The sequence below is a fragment of the Ambystoma mexicanum genome, chromosome 12, assembly GCF_040938575.1.
Source record: "Ambystoma mexicanum isolate Mex_15411 chromosome 12, UKY_AmexF1_1, whole genome shotgun sequence".
NCBI classification, from domain to species: domain Eukaryota; kingdom Metazoa; phylum Chordata; class Amphibia; order Caudata; family Ambystomatidae; genus Ambystoma; species Ambystoma mexicanum.
Genome location: NC_090936.1, coordinates 532,957,076 through 532,970,861, shown reverse-complemented (window position 1 = coordinate 532,970,861; position 13,786 = coordinate 532,957,076).

The window sequence follows — 13,786 nt, the reverse complement described above, 5'->3', positions numbered from 1 at the left end:
CATGTCTGATATGGAAAGCTACAGTCAGGAGAGCCTCCTTACTTACCCTGTTGATCATTTGAAAAATCTGTGTAGAGATAAGAATCTCTCTGTTAAAGGCAAAAAGGCAGAATTAATTGAAACGTTGTTGGAAAACCGACGTCTGGGGAGTGGGTCTGGAATGCCTACCGCTCCAGCAAATGTGGAAAGTGATGAGGAAGATAATGTTTCAAATGTTATGGATGTGTTAGATGAGGCAGAGGAGTCTCACAATGTAGGCCCCATTGCTCCTCTACCTGCTCAGAAACCTCGACCTTTGTCCACTGGGACACCTTCAGGTCCTGAATTCATTGCTCTAGAAAAGATGAGGCTTAAATTGGAATTCAAACATATTAATGCTCAAACTGAATAAAAGCATCAAGAACTTAAGCTCAGTGAAATAGAGTTGAATCATGCACTAGAAATGAGAAAGTTGTCTATTGAGAATGCTTCTCTCCCAGAGTCTTCTAGGTCTTTCAGTCCTAAGAGACCCTGTATGCCTAAAGAAATTGTGGGTATGCATGAGGCTAAGCTTGATATTTAGGATTGGTTGGCAATGAGTGAATATAATCATGGGATTCAAGATATTACAGGGAATCAGTTGCTTCCTTGGCTCTTCTCTAGGCTACCCACTGTTGCATCTGATGTTGTGATGGAGTTGGGGCAGGTGGATAGGATGGATTATGAGTGTGTGAAGTTAGCTTTAATTGCTAGATTTGGGAAGACCCCTTCCCAGTACTTTAAGAGGTTTAGGACCCTCAAAAAGCATGATGGTACCCCTTGGGCTTCCTGGGTTTGTGAATGTTTGAAGAACTTAGATGGTTGGGTTAAGGGTTACAGAGTGAACACTTATGAAGGTATGAGGAATCTGTTTATGTTGGAAACTATTTTTGATGCCTGCTCTCCTGAGCTGAGACAGCACTTGGCTGACTCTAAGGAATTAGATCCAAAAAGGTTAGCTAGAGCACCTGACTCGTGGGTAGCCAACAGGGCCACTCATTAAGATTCTGAGGCAACTCCCAAAAGGGTTGAGGGGAAGCAGCACAAAGGTGAGAACACAGATAAATCCAAACCCATCCAACCAGAAGAGGCCCCTAAACATAACCAAGGTAAGCCCTATTGGAAAACAAATAGGGCTAGTGAATCCTCTGGTGCCCAACCAGAAAGTGATCAGCACCCACTCCCATTCCAGAGAGCATTTGGTAAATGCTATGTTTGTGGGTCAAATGGCCATGTGAAAGGGGATCCCAGGTGCAAGGGTACACCTGCGGGGATCAGCACTGCCTCCTTAGCCTTCTCCCCAGAGGAAGAAGTATAAATGGCTAGTGCCCACTTTCAACTATTTGCTAAAGCACCCTTGGGTATTCAAGCTACTGTATCCTTAGAGTTCATGGGTCTGGGTAAGAAACAGAATATAGATGTGTACAACTCCATTCCAAAGAACTCTAGAAGGTATTATATGGACAGTGTTCTTGTCAATGGCCAGGATACCCCTGCCATGAGAGACACTGGAGCCAGCAGAACAGTAGTGGATGAAAGCCTTTTCAAGCGTGAGGAGGTTGCCAAGGCACCCAATGGTCCCACTAAATTCTCTGGAGGCCCTTTCCAGTTGGTTCCAATTCTACCAGCTCTCATTCAGTATAATAATATGACAGAGAGGATCCCTGTCAGTGTCCAGAATGAGGTGCCTGGGAGAGTCCTGTTGGGGAATGATCTAAAAGCTCTAGGAGTAGTATCCAGTACCCCCAGGCCTCCTGGTGAGAGAAAACAGAACCAAACCAAATTGGCTAGAGAGGATCCCTTAAGAGACCACTCTGAGCCTGTGGGAATTTCTACAGAGAACCCCACTGCAAGCCCTGGTGTTAGTAACTTGACCTCTAACCCAGGCAAATCTGAGACTAGTACAGTAGGGAAATGGGAGTCCCAACCAAACTCCATCACTGCCCATCCAATTGTAAATCTTTAACCCCCCCCCTGCTTCTGAGGAAGAGATGGATAGAGAAATTGGACCCCTCTCTAGGCCTGTGAGAACTGGTAACTCTTAAAGCGGGTGGGAAACCAGGAAAAATAGGTCTAAGGCTAAACACCTTAAAACTGTTGGATCTTCTACTGAAGACTCTAGTATAAATCCTAGTGTTAGGATGGACACTTCTAAGCCAGCTAAACCCACATCTCAGAGGAAGGGGAAGCATGTACCTTGCTTGACCATAGCCCCTCAAACCAATATATCTGAGACCCAACCTGCTCTTGTGAGAGAGGTAGTGAGGAACCATGGAGGCCCCTCTAGATCTGAGGGATTCCTTTCTAAGGACCCCTTGAAAAAGCCTATTGTAGGTTTAGAGGTTGTTACAACTTCTGAGGGACTGTTAGATCAGATCCCCTGTACATTAAAAAAGAGAGCTGTACCACAACAGGTTTGTAGTTTACATATGAAAACCACCGATAGAAGGTTTCATAGGAAAGGTTACAAAAAGTTGCTGGTGTACTCAGCAGGCCATTTAACCGACTTGCCACAGGAGAACCATCCTGGTGGGGATTCGATCCTCCTGTCCCTTAGTCTGTGGGGGACGAGTGTTAGGGAGATTTCTCAGGCAAGTACTAACATCCCTCTACCTTAGACCCCTCCAGCTCTTTTGCTATATTTTTGGGCTTCGAACTTTTCATTTTCAATGTGTTTTACTTTTCCTCCATGGCATCATCTTTCTCTGTGTGTCACCCAGCACATTTAGTTCAGTGACACAGGGTTATCTTTCCAGACTTCCCACTTTAAACTCCATTTTCTGGGACTGACTACTGTCTCTCAGAACATGTGAAGTTACCATTGACTATACTAGTCTTTTTAAATTTACAGACCCAGTACACCCTGTCTTCCAATAGAGTACTGGAGGGGTTAATAGTTATCCCCTTTTGTCTGATTCTCATGGAACATTAGTATGTTCCCCTTTCTCTAAGATTTGGCTGGTGACAGTGCTATCTACCATTGTTTTTCTACCGCAGACTATGAAAATAGCCTTTGGTACCATTTGAGGCTATGGTGGTAGCCTCAAACCCAAACCCGGTAATCCACTTTTATTTTAACTGGTTCCGGTCGAGTTTTTTTGCCATATCTTTTTGAAAAGGTCTTTCTAGTGTTTTACTCTGTGCGCCAAACCAGGTTTGGATCCTTTGTTCGCCGTCCTTTGGCGGCTTCTCCACAGAAGCTCTCCTTAGGCGCCTGAGTGTCTGGGTGGACAGGATGTGAGGGAGGGGTTTGAGATTCCCTGCACAGGGTCTCCTTGGAGAACAAAGTCGCACTCTTGTTTGATTGGCTACGTGCTGTGTGATTGACAGTCAGGCTTTGTGAATGTGGGGTTTGGTGCATAAAAAGCCAGTCTCTGGGACTGGAAGGCAGAGTCGCCAATGTAACGAGAGAACCAAAGAGAAGTTGAAGGAAGACGACTGTTGCAACTACTGGACACCCGGTGAAGCCCTGCTGCAGGTCCGAATTGCCTGAAACTTCAACGACAGAGGAGATCTGCAAGGAATCTTCTTCCCTTGAGCTCGGTGGGAACAACCAGCTCGCCAAACACCAGACACCAGTCCTCATCCTTGTTGAATTTACTGTCCATCGCTGCAGTAGATCAGATAGCCAGTGGGAAGAGAACCAGTTTGGGTTTTAAGGAGCGCACCATTTATTTGTCATTTTGCTCCGCTGCTGGCTTCTTCCCTAGGCAGTGCAGGACCCTCCAGTTGTCCTCCTTCTTGTCACCATGACGGAAGGTTCAGGAACCGTGAGCCTGCAGGAACTGCCAGGAACAACTGCTTCAGCTACAGCATTCTTCTTCTTTAAGGGTACTGTGCAAATTCTGTCGTTTGCACAGTACCCTTTGTTCCACCCGACCACGGTGAAAGCGCGGGAAATCTTTCGCCTCTCCGAAGGATGTCCTTCTCTTCTCCTTTAAGTAACTCTTGGCAAAGACTTAACCGCAAACTACATTGAACTGTGTGATCCTCTGCAAAGACTCTGAACCATTAACATTGCCCCAAACCTATTGACTTGAATACTATTTGCAGTAGCCTTTTCTAGATTGCCCTGCCAAAACTTGTTGGTGCTACTGATTTTGGATAACCTTTTCTTTCCTCCATTTTAAATTGCTGGCGTGCCATTTTGCTCACACTTCATTTTGAGCTTAACTAGTCCAGAATTGATTGGGTGTTGTTGTAGAATATTAAGACTGCGATTTTCTGCTGCTTTATGATAGTGAACTGTTTTATAAATGATGCTGTAAATAAATGTATATCCTTTTACTCAGAAACCTTGAATCAGTGTTTGTTTGAACCATACTAATTGTTGTCCTTTATGTAATCTCTTGTACTGCTCCCTTTACTCTTGAGATAGGTCTGGCTGCTCAGTCACCGCTAGGAAATACTGTGTAGTACAGACTTGTACCAAAGGTGAATTTGTACTTGCGCTTGTAGTCTTAAACGTGTGTGGTGTTCCCAAAGGGTACTGCATATGATTCTACCTAAAAAATAGTTTCAACTGAGAGCCCAATGCTGATAATAATGGAAGTTTGCTTGTTCGTAAGCACAATAAAAGCATGCATATTTCAGGATTGGGACTCTGAATAATGTACAGCTGTGGTCTTTTAAACCAACGCACCACTCTAGACACTTGCCTATGATTTTTAAGGATGGAAATGCAATCGTAATTTTTATTCCAATCCCATGGGTCGTATTTTGATTTAAATGAGGCTTTTAACACCTGATAGCCACACCTTAATTTCCAATTTGGGAACCAATGTATCGTTTTGAATGTTAACATTGCGAGGTTGTCAGAACTATCACCTCCAATAAGACGATTCCTCCCACAATTAGCACCCAAGATTTTCAAAAGAGGGCATACTGGTGCCAACTTGGACTTTATGTACAAGTCTCTCCTCTTCCTCTCCACCTGTCCACCACGTCAAATTGGCTCCAGTTCCAAACACAACAGTTCCATGGATACTGAGGGTCTGAGTTTCAAACTCTTCCTCCCAAAGACTTCCTGCACTCGTTATATATGTAATCTGCTTGCATAAAATGTAGCCTCTTGTTGTTTATTGCCTAAGCATAGATATAGCAATGCCTTTTTGGAAGGGCTTCCAGTGACTACCCTGTCACCCCTGAGATGTGTCCTGCAGACTGCAGCACAACTCAGTAAAGGACTCCGCAAATTCAACCACATCACCCCAACCCTCATCGAATGGTACTGGCTCCAGCTGAAAGTCTTCATCATCTTCAAATCCTGCTTCATCATCTACAAGGTTGTCATCTTGAAGTCCCCAATCTACCTCACTGAGAAACACAGCATCTACAGAGGCCTATATTCCAACAGAAGTAAGAACAGGTGTCGAATTGAACTACGCTGGTGCAGGAAGCAGAGAACCAGAAGAGAGACCTTCTCTGTCTAAGCCCCAAAAATCTGGAACCTCCTCCCATGAACATCAGATTTCCCCACTTGCTGCCTCAGTTCTAGAAGGAGCTAAAAACCCACCTCTTCAAGGGTTGTCTCCTCCCTAACACCTAGGTCCACACACCCTCCAATATCCAACCTACCTGAGAGTGGGTGATATGTTCCCCTCTGTTTCCACCCCTGGTTGGTGTGTATCCATTGCTTCCAAATGTCCCAACCTTCACTTCCCTTGTTATTATCGTCCCACTTGCTTGTTTCTCTGCTTCCCTCACCATAATCTCACTCCTATAATTGTAAAGCGCTCTGTTGATTCTGTATGCCCGCTCAATAAATAGCTAAATAATAATAATGAAAATGCAGGTGTTTTATATATCAAGGTGATAACAGCAGCTTTCACTTTGTTGGAAAACTTTAGCGCACCCACCTGTTTATTGTAATATTTTATTTTACTTCACCATTCCCACTATCTCTATAATTCATACCACCCCAACTCTAGCTCCCCAAAGTACTTGGTAGGCAGATCCCATCACATGGGAGGCTTGTGACACCAGCTTGAGACTAAGTTGATGTCTATAGGGCTTAGAAGTAAAGTTTGCCACACTTTGTCTAGAAACTATAAATATTATATGAACCTAATAAATACAATACAAATGTAATATTGACTTTCATCTATCCACACATACAGGCACCTACCGCTCAATCCATAAACCCATATCCAAACACTCATGCATCCTTCCATACTTACCGACTCATCCATCAATCATTCCATCCATACAACCATATTTACCACTTATTTATATCTACACATCCACAGTCATTAATCCACATGAATCCAACCACCCATACAACAATATTTATCTATAAAACCATATTCAACAATATCCACCCATACTGGGCTGGGAGGAAAACTCGGGGGCAAGACAATGCATAGCAACACAGTTCGAATCGCGGTCCCACACTTAGAGACTGGTCTCAGGTATTAAACGTGTTAAAAATAGTAATTAATTATACTTTGTATTCAATTCATATTCATTCCTAATTCATCCACCAACCACTATAACAACTATATTCACCTGCTCATCCATCCATCCAAATTCACCCACATATCCATCCATATAACCATATTCGAACATTCATCCATCCACCTAGCTAACCAGATTCACTTACTTAATCATCACTCATATTCACACACTTACCCATCCATGCCTATATACTCACTCACTCATCCATCTATCTGCTAATAGCCTTATTACTTACTGGTAATCTTCATTACTCTGATTCCAAGTCGTTCACATCACAGTCCTTCCTCTATGATGTTAAGCACTGTGATTCAGTAGATGGATGAGTGGGTAATGCCTGATTACTTACCAGTAATCTTTAGTGCTATGAGTCCAAGTCTTTGTTGGCATCATAGACCAACGGAGATGGGCGAGGAGGTAATATGACCATGTTCACCCACTCATCTGTGCATAGAAAAGAGGAGTATAATGGAAGTAAGTACTGCAGAAATTGGGGGAACAGAAGTATAGTGGTGTGGCAGGGAGAACATTGTGGAAATGCTTCATGGGAGTGTGTAGAGACATTAACTAGGTGTTATCCCTTTTGCAAATACCATCTGCATGCAGGTCCTGACCAGAGTGGATGTCAAACGATTGTGAGTGCAAAGTCATTGCAATGGCAGCACCTGACTGAGAGTGGGCTAAAAAGCCAAGTGCAACAAAGACCATACATGGAAAAGATACAAACAATGTAGCATAAACAAGCAACGCAGTGAATGAACGACGGCCGCATGAAAAAGGTAAAGAACAAGATGATGTCACATAAATATGTCAAAGGTGAGATGTATTGCCAAATTATGCAAAACAGAGGGGGTTTTGGGAGTCTCTTCCGGCACGAACACAGCCCATTGACCTGTTCTTGGGTGGATGGCGCACGGGAGAGTCTCAACCAAGTCTTTAGCTCACTGTCCCTTTCACAGAGGAGAAATATCCCTGCATATAAGTCTTTGTCCTGCACAGGGGCAGTCCAGCACTGAAATGCTAGGCAATTCTCCTCTGAACAAGAGTACCAACAGCAACTCCATGCACCTGTTTCAGCCTTGTTGGGCATCATCAGTGAGGTGGAGCTGTGCCTCTCTGAGGACAGTGAGCAAGGGGTCCACGTCTGGATTCCCCTGGTAACTTAGGGTGAGACCCAAAGTTACTTAATATGCAAAACAGAGGGGATGCTGGGAGTCTTTCTACTGGCATGAACACAGCCCATTGACCTGTTCTTGGTTGGATGGCCCCGGGAGAGTGTCAACCAAGTCTTTAGCTCACTGTCGCTTTCACAGAGAAGAGATGTCCCTGCATATCAGTCTTTGTCCTGCCCAGGGGCAGTCCAGCACCGAAATGCTAGGCAATTCTCTTCTGAACAAGAGTACCAACAGCAACCCCATACACGTGTTTCAGCCTTGTTGGGCATCATCAGTGAGGTGGAGCTGTGCCTCTCTGAGAACAGTGAGCAAGCGGTCCACATCTGGATTCCCCTGGTAACTTAGGATGAGACCCAAAATGACTTAATATGCAAAACAGAGGGGGTTCTGGGATTCTGGCCACCTAGTGAGTCCAAAATAAAGATATTGGGGGAAACTGTACAGTGGACATGGCCAAAGGCAAAGGCTATGGCTAGTGGCCTGGTAGTGTTTTCAAATATATAGTGGTCATGGCCAGGACCGATGACCCTGGCTGGTGGGGCAGAAAGACATTTATAGTGGCCACCTAGTGGGTCCAAAAGAAACATATTGGGGGAACATGTACAGTGAACACGGCTGAAGGCCATGAAGGCTCGGTAGTGTTTTAAAATATACAGTGGGCATGGCCAAAGGCCCTGACTAGTGGGCCCGAAAGACTTCAGAAACATCTTGGGGGAACATGTATAGTGGATAAGGCCGGAGGCCATTGCTAGTGGCCCAGTAGTGTTTAAAATATACAGTACGTATGGCCGAAGGCTGTGCTCATGGTGCTAGTGGGCCCTAAAGACATGTATAGTGGCCACCTAGTGGCTCCAAAAGAATGATATTGCGGGAAAATGTACAGTGGAGATGGCCAAAGGCAATGGCTAGTGGCCTGGTAGTGTTTTAAAATATATATTGGGCACGGCCAGGGCCGATGGCCCTGGCGAGTGGGACTGAAAGACATGTATAGTGGCCATGGCCAAATGCTGTGGCCAACTTGTGGCTTCAAAGAAACATATTGGGGGAAAATCTACAGTGAACTTGGCTGAAGGCTGTGTCCAAAGGCCATGGCTAGTGGCTCGGTAGTGTTTTAAAATATACAGTGGGCATGGCTGAAGGCCCTTGCTAGTGGGACCGAAAGACATAAGAATCATATTGAGGGAACATGTACTGTGGACACGGTCAAAGGCCATGGCTAATGGCCCGGTAGTGTATTAAATATACAGTGGGCAAGGCCAAAGGCCGTGCTCACTGGCCAGGGCTGAAGGCCCTTGTTAGTGGGCCCAAAAGACTTTTATAGTGGTCTCAGCTGAAGGCCATGGCCACCTCGTGGGTCCAAAAGAAACATATAGGGGGAACATGCACAGTGGACATGGCCGAAAGCCATGCTCACAGGCCAGGGCCGCAGGCCCTGGCTAGTGGGTTTTGAAAGACATGTATAGAGATCAGGGCTGAAGGCCATGGTCACCTAGCAGTTCTAAACAAACATACTGGGGGAACATGTACAGTGGACCATGGCTAGCGGCTTGTAAAATGACTATGGTGTTAGAAAACCCTTGATATTCACTGAAAAAACCTTAGTTAAGGTGCAGTTAAATTGTGCAGATTTAACGTACCAAGGGCCTTGAAATTCAGTTGATGTGGGAAGTCATGACCAGCTTAACTCTGCGCGCTCCTGTTGATGTCCCCAATAATGCTTTGAACCCCATAATGCATTTTTTCCCTTCTCTCATAATGTGTATGTGCTCGTGGGCTTTGCAAAGGGAATGCACCAAGTTAAGCTGGTCATGGCTTCCCACATAGGCTGAATTTCAAAGGTCTTTGTTAAATCTGCACAATTTAACTACACTTTAACTAACGTTTTTTCAGTGAATTTCAAGGGTTTTGTTTTACCATAGTTTTTTTACAGGCCACCAGCCATGGGCAGTGGCCATGGTTTTCGGCCATACCCACTGTATATGTTCCCTCATTATGTTTATTTTACACCCACTATTTATTATTGAATTTGTTGGCAGTGCCCAGACCTGGAGGTATCACAGCGCTAAAGGTACAAGTTACCAGAGCATACGGGTTACACGTATGATGGCAATATTCATTACATTGTATCAAAGGTGAAGAGTCAGTTACATGGTAGGTAAGGCAGTGCATTACAGATATTTGTTGACAGCCTTTCGGAGAATTTGTGGACATTTCACTACAGGCCAGTTTGTTTAAGAGTGGAAGTCCTAGGCAGTCATATATGCAACTTGACTCAGCCATAATGCTGAGATCGGAGTATGATCTGCAGATCTCGAGTTCGAATCCCAGCAAGGCCAACTAAGCTGTTCATCCTTCCACAGTCAATAAAGGAGTACCAACTTCAGTTGGGTGACAATAATTGTAATTACATGTTCTATATACAGCACACTGGCAAACGTGCCATATAAATCTCAAACTATCAACCTTCCAGGATGTAATAGGGGGTGAGTAGAAGACTGAGCTGCCAGGTGAATGCACAGGATTGACACTGGGAGAGTTTGTGGTATAAAGCACCGCCATGCAATTTGAAGATATACAGATTGGTGGCAATACAGAAACTTGTCACAGGTGCAGGCTGCACATGCAATAACAATTCTGATGTCTAACATGAAAATATTTTTCTAATTAACATGTTGCAAATACATATGTTTCAAACACTTCTCACAGCACATTTCTTGGTGCATCATTCATTTCGACTGGAGAGGCAGGGGGCGCTGTGCTGCTCTGGTGCCTATCGGACATCACATTTGAACTTTGCGATCATCATGCTCAAATAATTCTCACCCCAAAAAAATAGTGATGCTCTGCAGCAGCACTCATAACAGGGGTCATGCAACGCAACCAATGGGATGCCTCTGCTGCACCTTTCACAAGGCGGGGCATGCAGGCATGCCGCAAACAGCGCCTGGCCTGAACCGATACCCGAAGCGCTCAATGGGGATTAATTGGAAAGAAAATGAGTTGCAAATCTCTAAGGGAACTGTACCATCAGGACATTTATTCAACAGACCTGTAGAAGCACAACATAATGCACATTTACCTAACTGTCATGTGGCTGTATATCCACACTGGCAACTTCAACCACTTAAAGATTTGACCTTACCTTAGCATGCTTGGGCTTGAACGCTGAAGTGCAAAGCCATGTGTGCTCTCACTGCCTAGTGACGGTATTCCGTGGGATATTGACCAGCTGGAAATGGTCATGAACATGCCTTCCGGTCACGCCAAATATGCCCCTGATGGCATGCTTTGCCACGGTTCTTCAGAGGCCACAGCATCTGGGTCCACTATACACTTGGTGCGGCTGGGCTTGTGCAGCTCAGGCAGGGTTGCCTTCTCGCCTAAAATGCGCATGCGTGCAGTGTATGTATGTAGCCATGCGCAAGGTAGGCTGATGGCAGTCCTGCTTGACCCTCATCTCCTTACCCTGCTGATGCTGTGTCTGCCACCTGAGGGGACTGTGGGACCCCCGCTACACCACTGCCCACAGCCCATGAGCTTCCGCTTTTTTTTTTAATGTAGGGTTTGCAAGGGAACCGCAGGTGTTGCAGCTGCGACAGCACAGGCTCATAGCTGCGACCCCCAACTGACGTCACTGACCACCACCGAGATTGAGAGTCACTGCTGTCTTTGAGTACCGACGAGGATGCTTCCAACACAAGGAAGCCTCTGAGAGCTGCAGTCTGTTCCGACTCAGAGGGAGTTGAGTATGCAGAACCGAAAGAGCCAGAGAAGCTAACAGCCCATGAGGGGATAACCAAAGGACTACCCCAGGAAGAGGTGAATGAAATTCTGCATCCGACAGGGCCCAAAAAGCCAACAGCCCACTATAGGCTAACCGCAGGACTACCTCAAGAAGGGGTGAACAAAATGCAGACACTGCCGTGACCAGAGCAGATAAAAGCCTCCGAGGGGTTAGCTGAAGAACTACCCCAGCCAAGCATGAACGAAACTGAGCATCAGACAGAGCCAGAGAAGGGCCACTAGAGTAACCACCCATGGAGGGGAGATGAAATGCAGCAACCAATAGGGCCAAAGAAGCCCAGAGCCAACAAGGGGCTAATCAAAGGACTACCCCTCCATGGGGTGAACCAAATCAAGTCTACAACAGGGCTAACGACGCCTGTAGCCCACCTGGGTCAATAGGGGAGAGAGCCCAGGAGGCTCAGGAACAAACTTTCCTGGACTCAGAAGTACCACTCTTCCTGCGACAGTCTACATATCCCTGGAGACGGAATAAAACCTGAATACTTGAGCAGCTACAATAAGGATCTATGAAAGGCATGCTTCTTTTAGAAAACAATTTCTGGGGACACTATGAACTATTTGGTGGAGATCAAAAGCCTGCAGCCGCTAGTTCCCAGGGTGAAGAAACCCCTAGAATAAGTAATAGGTCTGAATCTTTTTTCTTTTTTTTTACTATCTTCTTTCTTTCAACAGAGCTGGGATAGGGATAAAGTGAGCATAGGGTTTTGGGCGGAGGACTGAACGTAAGTTGTGAGACATCTTGACAAGCACCCGTTTATTGTTTTGTAGGGTAGAGAACCCATCTTAGCATTAGGGATTAGAGAAGGTTTTCCTCACCTTTCTTTTAATAAAGTGTTGTTTAGCTATGCCTCTGTATCCGCCTCAGTCTAACCTACCACAATATATCATGACTTAATTTAGCCATCTATAAATCAAAATACATTGTTGGTGTTGTTGGATTTTTTTGCTACACACTTCTCAAATTATCACATTCGGCTGCCTGTTTGGGATAATGCTAATTAAACGCCTTGTGGCTGTCTCTCTGGAGTTGCCATGAGTACTATAATAACTGCAGCAACATTTCATTGCCAGTCGTGCAATCGCAGAAGGATTCGGAGTTCTTCTCACAGTTCCCCAGATGCGCAAGCACACTCCCTCACACTCGGGATCAATATTCTAGCTACAGTCAGAAACTATGGGACATTTACCAAGAATAGCTGGGTAAGTGGGACCAATGGTGGTGTTCATGTGTGTAGTAGTGATATTTAAAACTGGACTCCTGTTTCAAAAAAGAATTACTAATTGAAAAAAATCATAACGCTGTCTTCAATTAAAGGGTACTCTTTGAAAGTCTCTCTCAGTTCTATTTTTCGAACAAGCATATTTCTTCAACTGAGAGCTCCATTAAAGAAACAAACATTTGTACACAATAGCATAACGTATATTTTTAACAACTCCTCCAAAAAGCTGAGGGTAGTAAAGAAAGTTGGCAGGCGATGCAAAAGAAACATGTTACTTATTGGGATAGTTTTTAACTGCTTTATGTGCAATAAATGGTCTCTGTCAGATGAGCGAGTTTCAGTATGTGAGCGAGTGGTAAGGGACTGAGTCATTAAATACACCTGTATGGCACACAGTACTGCTGCTCAATCTCTAGGTAACGGGAGATTGCAAGGGGTGGGATCAAAAGGGTGCTTCCTTGTATTCATGTGAAGAGCAGGATTTCAGAGGTTTGGCAGGGTTCAAAAGAAATAGGGTTACCCATTTTGGCTTTTTAGATGATGAAGAGTTTATCTTCCTGGGAGGTGCGGAGAAAGCTTTTAATGAGGGATATGATGCCTATGGATCTTAGTCAGGTATGCCATCAGACTTGAGAGACTTTAGAGCTAAGGATCTGTGGCATGTGGCCTCATAAGACAGTTTGCCACATTTTGCCACTGTGTTTTTATGGGAGACCAGCTCCTGGGGCCCCTGTTCTCTCCTGTTCACCTGCTCTTCGCCCTCCCCATCAACATGTATTACCTCACCCCTCTACCCACCCTGAACTTACCACAGTAAAATGCGTGATAATGTCCTTTTGCAAAATTCACTCAGTGGCTGCACGCTGATATGTGGAAACCGGTGCTACCGGGTGATGGCGTTGCAATGTCAGACAGGCCCTGTTCTCAGAAGGGAAGTCTTTGAGAAGCCTGCCTCCCTCCCATCCGATGCCTGGGCAAATCTCCTGAAGTCAAGGGACGTTTACACAGGAATGCTTTTGGCCACATGTACAGAATATTAGTTGCCTTCCGTCAGCGAGGGCAAATGGGCTGACATTGGCAGATGCATGGTTCGTTGATCAATCTGTTTTATGC